Source organism: Plectropomus leopardus, chromosome 21 (assembly GCF_026936395.1).
Source record: "Plectropomus leopardus strain MGB_pleo_1.0 chromosome 21, ASM2693639v1, whole genome shotgun sequence".
Taxonomy (NCBI): domain Eukaryota; kingdom Metazoa; phylum Chordata; class Actinopteri; order Perciformes; family Serranidae; genus Plectropomus; species Plectropomus leopardus.
The window spans coordinates 25,402,931-25,414,930 of NC_142196.1; the positions used below are offsets into that span (position 1 = coordinate 25,402,931).

A 12,000-nucleotide genomic window follows, 5' to 3' on the forward strand; every position below is an offset into this window, starting at 1 on the left:
ACAAAGCATTAGTAACAGGTCCTCAAATACCGAATGTTATAATAGAATTCCACTCAATATGCAAATTTTCTCCGTGTTTTCAAGGCAATCACAAGTACGCTCAGCCACTGCTCCTCGCTGTCCTGGACATGGTCTATTTTGGTATTGAATTGAAATGTGTTTATTTTCTGAATTAATTTTTTCTTGCTCATTGCTGTTTACAGTATCCAGGAGGAGGATATGGATGGTTCGAAAAAAAAAAAAAACACAAACCAGGATCTAGGATCATAAAAGATGTCACATGATCAGTTGATTCTGTCCTTGTTAAATTTCACTGTTATCCTGTTTTCCTTCCTCCTTTGTTTTTGTCATCAGACCGTGCTTCTGACAGCATGGCGGCACTGAAACATGTTTTTAGTCTGTAAAAAGCAGAAACATGTACATTTAACAAACTGATGTTTTATCAGGCAGCTCTGAACTTATGACAGTCCTCCGAACACTCAGCGGGGATGGAGGAGTCTCAGCAAAAGGGTGTCATTAGTGACGGGAGAAATGAGCGGTCAGATTCAAAGCTTCCTTTGTGTGTAATTAAGGGAAATTATCCTTCACAGTTTTGGCAGGGCAACGGGCTGATGAAAATTTCGCCTCCGCTGCGGTCAGACTGACTGCAAAGAGGATAGTAAATAGCTCTGTCACTGCGAGATGGGTCAGAGTGACTTCTCAGACCACCTTAATGTTTCAAATTGAGGCTTTCCTTTCAGCTGAGGTGACACTGAAGTGACTTTGAATCACGGTGCACAAATGGACTGTCTTATCCAACACATACTTTAGAAAAATGTTAGAAGAAACTGACAAATGTTCTGAACTGTGGTGTTGTCAGGCCTAAGGGACTGTTCTTCGTTTATCTGATGTGGAGGGTGGATCCCAAAAGCCACAATTTTTTTTTTCCACATTTAGTTTTTCCCAAGTGACTTGGGGAAAATGCATCAAGGACCATCAGATATCTGATAAGTTTAAGTTAAGTTTTAACATTTTCTTGCTAAAAAATAAATGGTGTAATTTTGAAGATTTTCATTTAGATGAGGGTTTGGAAGGCATGTTTTCTTTAAAAATCACATATAAATGATTAAAGAAAAAAATATGCCAAGAAGTTGAAAAAAAGCCAAAAAATAAAAAAGTAACAGATAAAAAAGTCATATAAAATATTGAAAACATTTTTAAATATAAATTTATAAATTTAAAAAAATTAAAAGAAAAAAGGAAAAAAAAAAAACATGCCTTTCAAACCTGCAGGCCCATTTTCTTTAAAAATCAGCAATAAATTAAATACAAAACCATTTAAGTTTTATGCCCCTCCTCTAAGCCAAAATAAAAAACAAAAATAAAAAAGACCATCCCCGGTGCTTAAAAAATTATCTGACATGCCTTCCCTCTTTCTGCACCGCCACCTACCTTCTAATGAATAATACAATGTCCCTAAAAACGCTAAAAAAGCCCTTGATCTCTAGTTTTAAAGTTTTTAAGGGTAAATAAGTTGCCAGATTGTATAAAAAAGCATCAAAATAGAGGTCTGGGCTGAGCCCCCAATGTCCTCAAATCTATAGACACCCCTGCTTCTGAGCATCTCCTGTAGCATGGATCCATATTTCAAAATGCAGTTACAAAAGGAAAGCTTGAAACACACTCTTTATTACTTTCTTTGGGCAATGATTTGATGGAAACATGATAAAAAGGCTTGGTTTTCTTTGGCAAAAGGAATAAATTAATAATAATCTATTGTAAAACATAAGGCTAATATTATGAATTGTTAAAGCTGCATGTTTTCAGCTCAGTAACCATCTGTCCAATTTAATGATAAATAACTATGTTTTTGCAGTCCAATTTAAAGTTTTACTGTCTGTGGGCACAAAAAGTTATAGAAGTTAACCTGTTACAGTCAACTTCTCCAGCCCGCCTGTATATTTTTATTCCAAAGGGACTGGACCAGATGTGCAGTGGTGCATGTAACAGGTGTACGGCGTATGCTCGCCCCTGTGTGGGAAGATGTTATATATACCGACACAAAAACAGCCAAAAGTGTGTGTACATGTTGCAGAGCAAAGCTGTAGACAATCATGTTAGTCTTATTTAGTGCTGTTCTTTCGCTGCCTGCAGGTTTAAAGGGACAGTTTATCCCCAAATGTATTTATTTTCCCTCTTCTCTGTAAATTTAAAAAACTCAATGCAATGTCTCCTTCCAGAAATCATGACCCAGTTACTAAAGATAATCTAATGACCTTGTTGTTGGGGAAACAAAATCTATTGTAATTATTTTGACTGGTTATTAGCATTACTGTTAAGAGAAAAAAATATGTATTTTTGATTTTTATTCTATTTATAATTATTGTAAATATAGTTTTCTGGGTTTTTTTCTGCAGATTTTTTGCAATAACTGCCACCACTAAAACTAATTTTCAGGACAATTTCTGGTGTGTAACTTTTTTGTAACTTTTGATAAAGTTTTTGAAAGAAATGAAACTTGTTCAGGCTTAAAAGGGGTAACGGAGTGTTATTTTCAGGCCATGTAAACAGCTTTTTAGAAATGATGTCTCTGTCAGAATACGAGCAAAAAGCAGACAATTTTATGCTGCCAGCATACTCCCTCTCGTATTTATGCACAATAAGTAAAAAGCTGGAGAGGGACTTGGTTAGCTTAGCATTACACTGGAATCAAGGGGAACTGGATATATAAGTCATATTGTAACAGAAATAAATCTGTGAGCCACAATGTTGCACTGGCTGACATGTTGCTTCACTGCCATGAACACACACACTGTAGTTAATTTTGACTCCTATTAAACCACCCTGCCGCCACAAATACTCACTGGAGCACCAAATGTGGATTAATCCGCCACTGAAAATAGTCCCCAAAAATGCACTATATATCCTCCAGTCCAGTCTGTTCAGTTCAAAGCACCAAACCTGGAAAGCTATTATCCCCACCTGCACCAAACTCAATAAGTAAAGCTTTACAGATTTAAAAATGAGCAGCTCTAATTATTATTATTGTGATGAGCCACATTCTTGACCTTGACGGCGAAGATCGGCGCACTGCGTTTCCTCAGTGGAGAACGTCTGGCTGCTTTCATTATTTGCCTGCAGTCGAAACTATCAGGAGAACCTTTTAATACTTCATGTGCTCTCGCTTGGAATCAAATAAAATCAAGTAAGAAAAAAACAAAAATACTATTGTTTCACATTTAATTCCACGTCTTGCAGAGGTGTTTTGTCCTCATCGCCTAATTGTTATTTAAAAAACTAAGACGCAGGTCTGCCAGATCTCCCACAACGCCATCACCGCTGCCGCCACTCTCCTCTTCCTCCTCCTTTTGTCTTCCCAGCAATGCCGCCTCTGGCATTTTGATCACAGCTTCAAGGTCCCTGACGCCTGAGCTTAAGTTAAAAGCATCGAGACAAAGCAACTCCAATTAGGTTTTCTCTTCTCTCATAATTTATTTTCAATCAAACAAAAGAATTAAACTGTATTTTTTTTTTTATTAGGAAAGGGGCGACATCTGCGCTGCTTTGTGAGCTCCGTGGGGTACTACAAGTTATTTGACATAAATTTGACAATTTCCTCCCACTCTATATGAATTGTAATGACAAACATTGACGTTGTACAGACACTGCGAGCTGCTCTCTCTCTATCTTTTGGCATTATGTTCCCCTCATTCCTGTTAGCTGTGATTTGTAATTTAGCAGCCTACTGTTTAGCAGCAGGTTTTTTCCCACAGGGACTCCAGGGATTCCCAAACTAAACCAAATTACAGTACAGCACTGATTATTTTCTCTAATGCTTTTAAATATAGACAGCAGAGGAAATATCCGTTTCAAGGGAAGGGAGCCGAACATTTGGGCCAAGCCGAAGATGAAATTTCTCCCTCAATATGGTGCAACCAAGTTTAAACGCCAAAACACACACACTGTAACAAATTTTCCCGTAAAACTGCGTAAACCACTGGCAGCTGTAGCTGCCAGCATCCTGCTGTTATTCTAATACTGTAAAGTATTTCAACAGTATATTACCATTTAATTTACTGCAGTATTTACAGTACAATTTGAGTTTTACAGTGTAACACTGGCCCCAAAAAGCATAAAGACTTTTGGTATTTTACTGTATTTTTTGGAAAACTGTGCATTACTGTTAGAATTTGGCTATATTTTCGCTGTCACAATTTTTCCTGTAAAATCACAAAAAACTACTGGCATCTTTAGTATTGTTTTAGGCACTTTGTCTTTTGAAGCCCCAATTATGTTATATGTTGGAGCTTTTGGTCAAGGTTTCTTTTTGTAATTATGACCTGAATGTTGTGTGAAATTTATAACAATAAAAGGTGAGTTTGGCTTTTAATTGAATTGTATCTATTTATCTATTGACTATTTATCTATACATTTTAATCTTTTTTACTTTTTCCCATCTCACTGTATTATTTTTAACATCTGTTTTGTACTTATTTTATTTTGTGCTGTTATACTCTCATTTACCTCCTATTTATAGTTTGGTGCAAAAACCAAATGTACACACTGCCAAAAATGTAAACAAATCTTAGCTTTTTGTTTTGGAAGCCATTTATAGAAGATAAATAAATGAACAAATAAAAAATAAATGAACAAATAAATAAATAACATCTCTGATAAAGCTACTCTACGCTATCTGTTAATAACTACAGCAACATGAAATTGGTGGAGACCAAATCAGAGCTAAAATGTGAGTGAATTTAAGACTCATTAGGTTACCAGAACCAAAACTCTAAATGAGAGCTAATGTTGCTCTGAGTCTGCAGGACGTGTAAACACATGCTCCATAAATCACATCATAAGATAATAATGTGTCAATGTTGTGTTTACAGCTTGTTCTGCTGCCCCCAAGTGGCCAAAAAATCAATTAATGCTGCTTTAATGTCTCCTCAATAGGACAATAAGATTCAAAACTGGCACCAAGACACACATTTGAAGAAACGCTATTGATACCCTTTACAGTACTAATGGAAAACAAACATCTCTGGAGAAAAGTTGAATTTTCCAACTTTCATTGATGCAGTCTGGGATATTATTGAGAAAGCACCTGGTGGCCAATAGAGGAACTGCATCTGAGGGCACTTCAGCATTTAGTGCGAAAATGTATTATTTATTTTTTTATTTCTTCTATTATAACTGCTCATTTAGACCACAAGTACTCATGCATACATAACAAAACCCAGCTTACACATTACAAGTGCACGGCAAGATTGCACTCAATGTGCATTTCCACGTCCTTGTGGAGGTAAAGCACCTTCCTCTTTTCCACTTACCGCCGCATTTCACGGCTCTTTCTACCACTTACTGCACAATAAACATCATCCGCTCCAATTTCTCAACTCACTGTCTCACCAACGCACTCAAAGTGTGTTTTCTTATGATGCGTGGAGAGGGAGATAGGTAGCAGGCTGAGAAGTCCGAGCCAATCAGTGTTACTCGTCTCCTTCCTGGATGTTCAGTACAAGGTAGCCTTGAAAGCTGACAGAGCCAATCACCAACAAAAGGCCATGCATACCCCCGGACCCCCCCCCCCCTCCCATCCGAGCACCTCGTCATGTCACATTAGCGTCCCCCCAGCACGGCGAAAAAGACGTGCGTGCATCCCACCAACCTGGAGCCTCATCTGAGGAGAGCTTTCATCGGCAGGAGCATCACGTTGCAGCTCTTCAGCCCCCCGAGGCAAACACCGTACCTTCTCTGAATTACTTTGTAAGACACTTAAAATGCTTCAAAACAGGTAATGTGGCTCCTGAGATCTGCCAAAAAGTCTTCGACCGAAGCCCTTCACTTGCAAAATGAAATAAACAATGAATTTGTGTGCCAGATTAGACATTTTCTTCCATAAATTGCCAGATGATTCACCCACGAATGTACTTTGAGTGACTGATTGGACCCTTTGAAACCTGGATCCACATCACTTTTCTTGTTCTGTGTTCATATGCCTCTTACAAGCTGTTTAACCCTTTGAAAATTGAACAAATTTGCATGATTTCTTTCAAAAACATGGTAGGAAGGCCATGAGCAACAAAAGAAAAAGTGAACCAACAATTTACAAGAAATTTGATTTAAAAAAAAGAAAAAGAAAAGAATCTGAAAAATATTATATATAAAGTTGTTTAAAAAATATATTACAAAATCTAAATATGTAATTATGATATGCTATAAATGTAGTTCCAGTTTTTTTCCTTTTTCCCTATCTTTTTAAAAAAAAAAAAAATTCTAAATATACTATTTTCTTGCAATTTGTGGAATTTCTTACCAAGCTCATTTTTTTCCACCTTTTTTTTGAAAGAAATCACAGTTTTCTTAAGGTTTCAAAGGTTAAGCAAAGTAGTTTAAATTTTGGGGGAAAAAGGCAGTGAGCAACTTGACAAGAGATGTCTCACACATTGCAAGAAATTAGTAAGAGGTGACAAGAAAAAGTCATAAAAATTATTATTATTTTTAAACGGGAAAGTAAAAAGGGTTTAAAATTTTTTTTTTTTAAATGTATATGCATACTTTTTTAAAAATGTTCAACCCTTTTACTTTTTATTATGTTTTTTTGTTTGTTCATTTGTTTTGTCCATTTTCAGTTAATTTTCTTGTACCTTTATACTAATTTTTTGCTAATTTTTGGGCCACGTCTTGTTAATGTGCTCATTGCCTTCTACCCTTGTCTTTGTAAAAAAAAAGTTTTCAAAGGGTTAAAATCAACACTTTAGTTTACATTCAGATTTATTGAGTCTATAGCGTGTTTTCTTTTTTTTAAATGAGTGGAAAAGCTGCTGTAGAAATATCCTGAGGGTTTATCGATCTTCATGGGCAGATAAAGTTGTAGAAACAGCACAAGCAGAAGGATTCTGCAGAAAGCTGAGAAGGTGTAATGCTGTTAAGGCTGTTACAGGCTGTAATTCACAGTACGGGTGACGCAGAGGGGAGACTCTCTCTTACCATGAAACCTGCCAAACAACGGCCACATGTAAGGTAACCACAGGTCACCAAGTCATCTCTGTCTCCAGACAGCTAATGCGATAGCTGTTTGCCAACAAGCTTTTTTTGTATGAAGAAATGTTGGACAATGGTCACATTTTTGCAGAAATAACTGAAAAATACATTTGTTCCCTTTTTACTATGATGGCACTGAGCGGTTCCATCTTCATTATCTGATACGGATCTGATATCCAGCCAGATGTTCTGAGCCGGAGAGCTGTGGGCTGTGTGTCATTAGTCGTTGAACATGTCCTCACAGACTCATCCTCTGGGAATCATCCCCGCCATCATAAGTGTCATCCTATTTCAGCCTGAGTTTAACTTGGAGAGATCCGCCCTCAGAGGGCTGAGGGAGCTAGCCTGCAAAGAATATCACCAACAATGCATTGCAGGTATGCATTTGATGCCACAAAATGCATCCATGGCTTTTAATAAAAATAACAGAATTCACCAACATGCTGATTTCTGCCAATATCACAAACCGATATATTTCTTTTAGATAATAAAGTGAACATGTACAAAAGTATTTTACTTATTTTGCACAGTGACTGACAAATATTCATCTCTGGGTAAAAATCTGCATTCATCACTCATTTTTCACCTAGCTGTCCCATCATGGTGGGATCGGTGCAGGTCAAATATCACAAAGACCAACTGTCACATTGCTGAACAACAACAACGCAAAATAAATGAATAATATCCTCTACAGGGTGTCCATCATCTCTTTGTATGTATTTCAGCCTTCAGTTCATCAAAAGAAAGTAGTCTTACCTTGTGCTGACATTTTCACTTGCATGGATATTCCCAACATGATCTGTAAACACATAAAAAAACAGCAGTTTTACAAGATTTATGAACCTGTTTTTTTTTGGTTTGTTTGTTCTTTTTTATTTGTTTTTTCAAATTTGGCACATTCTTGTGAATCCAGTATCTCCAGAGTGCCTTGGGAGAATGTCTTCAAATTTGTCACTGACGTCCACTTGGTCTCAACAACGAAATATTTGTGATTATCTCTAAATTTGGCACAAATGTCAACTTTGAGTCAAGGATGAACTGATGAGATTTTGGTGATCAAAGGTCAAAGTGAGTTTGACCTGTGCCCACCTTATTCTTTTGATTGCAATAACTTATGAATATTTTGAAGGAATTTCTTCTTCTTCTTCTTCAAGTAATTATTTAAAATTTGCCACAAACGTCCACTTGGACTGAACGATAATTTGTATTGTAGAATTGTAGAATTTGTATGCTAAGTTATGTCCAAACATTTTATATACAAAACATAAAAAGGTCAACTTCACTGTTACATCATCTTGTTCTGCAAAAAATTAGTTTTCTGTCTTAAATTCAACGTCACATCTCAGGAACAGAGGACACATTTGGTGGAGACATTTGGTCAGATACTGAATTGGTGACGCTAATCTTGAAAATGCGCTGATCGTACAGATCTGTGTGTGAAGCGTCCGTGCTTTCACAGTCATAAATGTAGACGAAGTGGTAATTCTAGTTTAATTTTGTTGAAAATATGAATGAAGCAAATATTTTTTTACAAACATTATGTGAAACGTTTGATTTTTCATCTATTCTGTTATTTATTTTGTATTAAAAAAAAAAAGAGTTTCTGTTTTTCAGACAAAAGTTTCCCTTTCAGCGAGTCTCTTTGAAATGTATTTTTCTCTATTCAAGTCAAAGGTTGTTTTTCTTCCGAATCTACAGTTTCCATGACTTCAAAGAGAGGCAGGGGGTAACTTCCACCACCGTGTCAGTGAGCGTACGCTCGTCTGTCTTTATAGGGTCCGCTTTTTCCCCTCACCTTTAGACTGAGGACATTTCCCTCCTGTTCTTACTTTGTCAAGGGGTTATTTAAGGGTCAAGGTTTTGCTCTTCACAAATTTAGTTTCTCCTGCTCCAACTGGTGACTACTCAAAGCAGGAGCTACATTTCTCACCTTGTTGTCAGCTTAAATGAATCGCTTTAGATAACTTCATACAGCCTTAAAAAGACAGTCTTTTTACAGTGTAATGTTCAGTCGCATTTCAGAAGGTGGAATTTTTTTTTGTTTGGGCAGAAGTGATGGTCAAAGTCCAACCACACCTGGATTAAAACATACACGATTTTCTGTCTTGTCACATTTCCTTTAGTGGAAAAACTCTTCCTCTCCCTTACTGCGTTTCATAAAGAGCCAGTGTTGTATCTCGCTCTGTAAACAGCTAAAACAAATACATGTTTGTTATTTTTCCTCGTGCTGGGGAGACTTGTGTTAATAAGTAAGACAAGCAGAAGCCGCCTCTGTTTCTTCTTTTGTTTGTTTTAGAGAAACATTGCCATTATGATGTCTCTACAGCGAATTGCGAAAAGTCTGCCAAAGACGGGTCACAGCTCTCCTTGTATTTGCACATTAAAAAGCCTCGCAGTTTCCTCTGCTTATTATTATTCTTTTTTTTCTCTCTCTCTCTCTCTCTCACTACAACAGTGAAAAAGGTCCCTGCAGATGTTCGCTTGGCTTTTATGTCAAAAGCTATCTGACTGATACGAGGAAATGTCAGCCGAATCCAAAAGTAAAAAACAACCTGATTATTCCTTTCCGTGAAAGGTCACCTGTGACACGGTATCTCGGAAATGTAAGATAAATTTGTACAACATTAGGTGTGCCCAGCCGTACCCGGGCCGTGCACATGCTTCTGTCTCCAGAAAAAAAACAATTGGCTGCAGACACGCTCAACTTAAGCCACAAAGTCATGCATTTTTCATTTGTTTATGTATTCTTTTTTTGATAAACTCCGTGTTATACACTGCAGCTGGCTTTTGTTATTCCCTCGCGGTGAACGTACACACTTCACGGCGGCTGACATTAGTGTGTGTTCGCACCACGAAATCCGATGTCTCCATCAGGCTGATTGTGCGCATGCAGTCATTTTCTTTTCTTCCACAGGTGACCGCCCTGTTCACTCATACAGGCAATGGAAGATGTTAGAAGATTGCTTTTTATGGATTGCATTCTTAACAGCTGGGAGTGATGCTTTTCTTCGGCTGGCTCGGGGGTGCTCGGCACAAAAAACACAGTGGGCGACGCTTTGTGCAGCAGCACGTCGGGAGAAGGTTCTCTTCTGATGGCCGTGGCAATTTCAGCTTGCAGACACTAAAAACTGTAGTAATATTGTGCTGTTTTGATGATTTACTGAATATTGTGGGTAATATAAAGCATGATCTCGGGCCGGAGCGGATGTTTCAGAGCAGTATACACACTGGTGGTGTTTCATGTGGCTCCCCGCTGAGGGGGGCACAAGTTTCCATTGGAACTCTGACAGTGAACGCAGCACAGCATGCCTTTCCTCCTGCCTAATGATGCAAATTATTAAAATGATTTCCCTCCACAACCTGTATCGAGCATTTCCTTCCAGAAATAATTGAGGAATCTTTTTATGTTTTCAATTAGCTGCTTTTTTTTTCCTCGCCCCTGTCTCTCTTCCTCCCTGGTTGACATTTGTTCTAATTGCAAAAGATTCAGGCTTTGCTCGGAGATGTTGCGGGGCATCACAATAACAGAGGCACTTTATTTTCCCTGTCAATCTTCTACAATAGGAAGGAGAAGTGAGAGGGAGTTTACAAATAATTACTGGAAGAAAAACATTATTTTTTTTAGTTCTGCCTCAGAAAAAAATACGCACATATTCCTCTCAGGGAGTAATTACAGTCTATATTAATACAGTTTTTTGTTGTTGTTCTCAGGAAATTTGCTTCAGTCACACCTGACATTCTCTAATCCTGCCTTTTTATTTTCCGGTTGCCTGTATACTAAACCAGTGATATTCAGCTTATGGCCCACAGACAAAATCTGGCCCCTGACAGGGTGCCAGGTGGCCCCTCCAACAATTTCCTAATATACATACATCAAAATAGAGCTTGTTTATCAAAAAGTGTCAGTAGAGGTTCTCCCATATCCCAGGACAAATGTCCTAAAATCCTATAAATGTCCTAAATTCTTTGAAATGTTCTGAAATCCTAGAAACATTCTAAAATCCCAGAAACGTCCTCTAAATCCTAGAAATATCCTAAAGCCCTACAAATGTCCTAAAGTCCTTGGAATGTGCAAAACCCCTGGAAATGTCCAAAAATCTTGGAAAAATCCTCAAAATTCTAGAAACATCCTAAAAACTTAGAAATGTCCCAGATTCAAAGAAAAGTGCTAAAATCCTAGAAATGTCCTTAAATCCGAGGAACACCCTAAAATTGCAAAAATGTCCATAAATTCTAGAAACTTCCTAAAAACATCAAAGAAATGTGCTAAAATCCAAGAAATGTCCTGAAATTCCAGAAATCCTGGAAATGTTCTAAAATCCTACGAATGTCCTAAAATCAGAGGAACGTCTAAACAATTCCAGAAACATCCTAAAATCCTGGAAACATCCTTAAATTCTAGAAAGGTCTTAAAATCCTAGAAAAGTACTGAATCCTAAAGATGTCCTAACACGTAATATATAGACGTTAAAGTCCACTGACAAAACGGCGATATGTGACAACGTTGAAAGAGAATGTGCTCATATTTCAGTTTCTGCAACTGAAAGCTGAAGCATGATTACCAACCTGGTGACCACTTTTAAGGGTTAGTGCTAAATCGAGGCTCCTTTGATGCCAAACTGAACCAAAGACACGGGTCTGGATGTGAAGCTGTGGTTCTTCAACCACAACCCTGCAGATCCAGCTCAGTGCATAAATGAAGTGTTTCAAAAACTCATTTTCTGTGAACATAATCCAGGCAGCGGTTATGAATCACCACAATGTTGTTATGAAAACACGACAGTAATATTACACACTTTTGTAGCAGACAGGGAGGCCTTAGGATGGAAGGACGGGACAAAACGCACACATATGGACACAGACTGACTCTCCCAGTGTCCTGATGGAGGTGAAAACTAGGCTAACCTTCCTGGCCGTTTCCCTCGGGAGGAAGTGGCAGATGTACAGAACCATACTTGCCCTCCCTAGTACATATGC

The 12,000-nt window shown here is 37.8% G+C and overlaps 1 long non-coding RNA gene across 1 annotated transcript in view; it reads right to left on the reverse strand.

Moving 5' to 3' along the window:
- The window catches only part of LOC148186077 (uncharacterized), a 152,550-nt gene that overhangs the window by 43,536 nt on the left and 97,014 nt on the right, over positions 1-12,000 (reverse strand). The window contains exon 2 of the long non-coding RNA XR_015775377.1: positions 7,780-7,822. This is a non-coding gene — a long non-coding RNA (uncharacterized LOC148186077). The remainder of the gene's footprint in view (positions 1-7,779; positions 7,823-12,000) is intronic.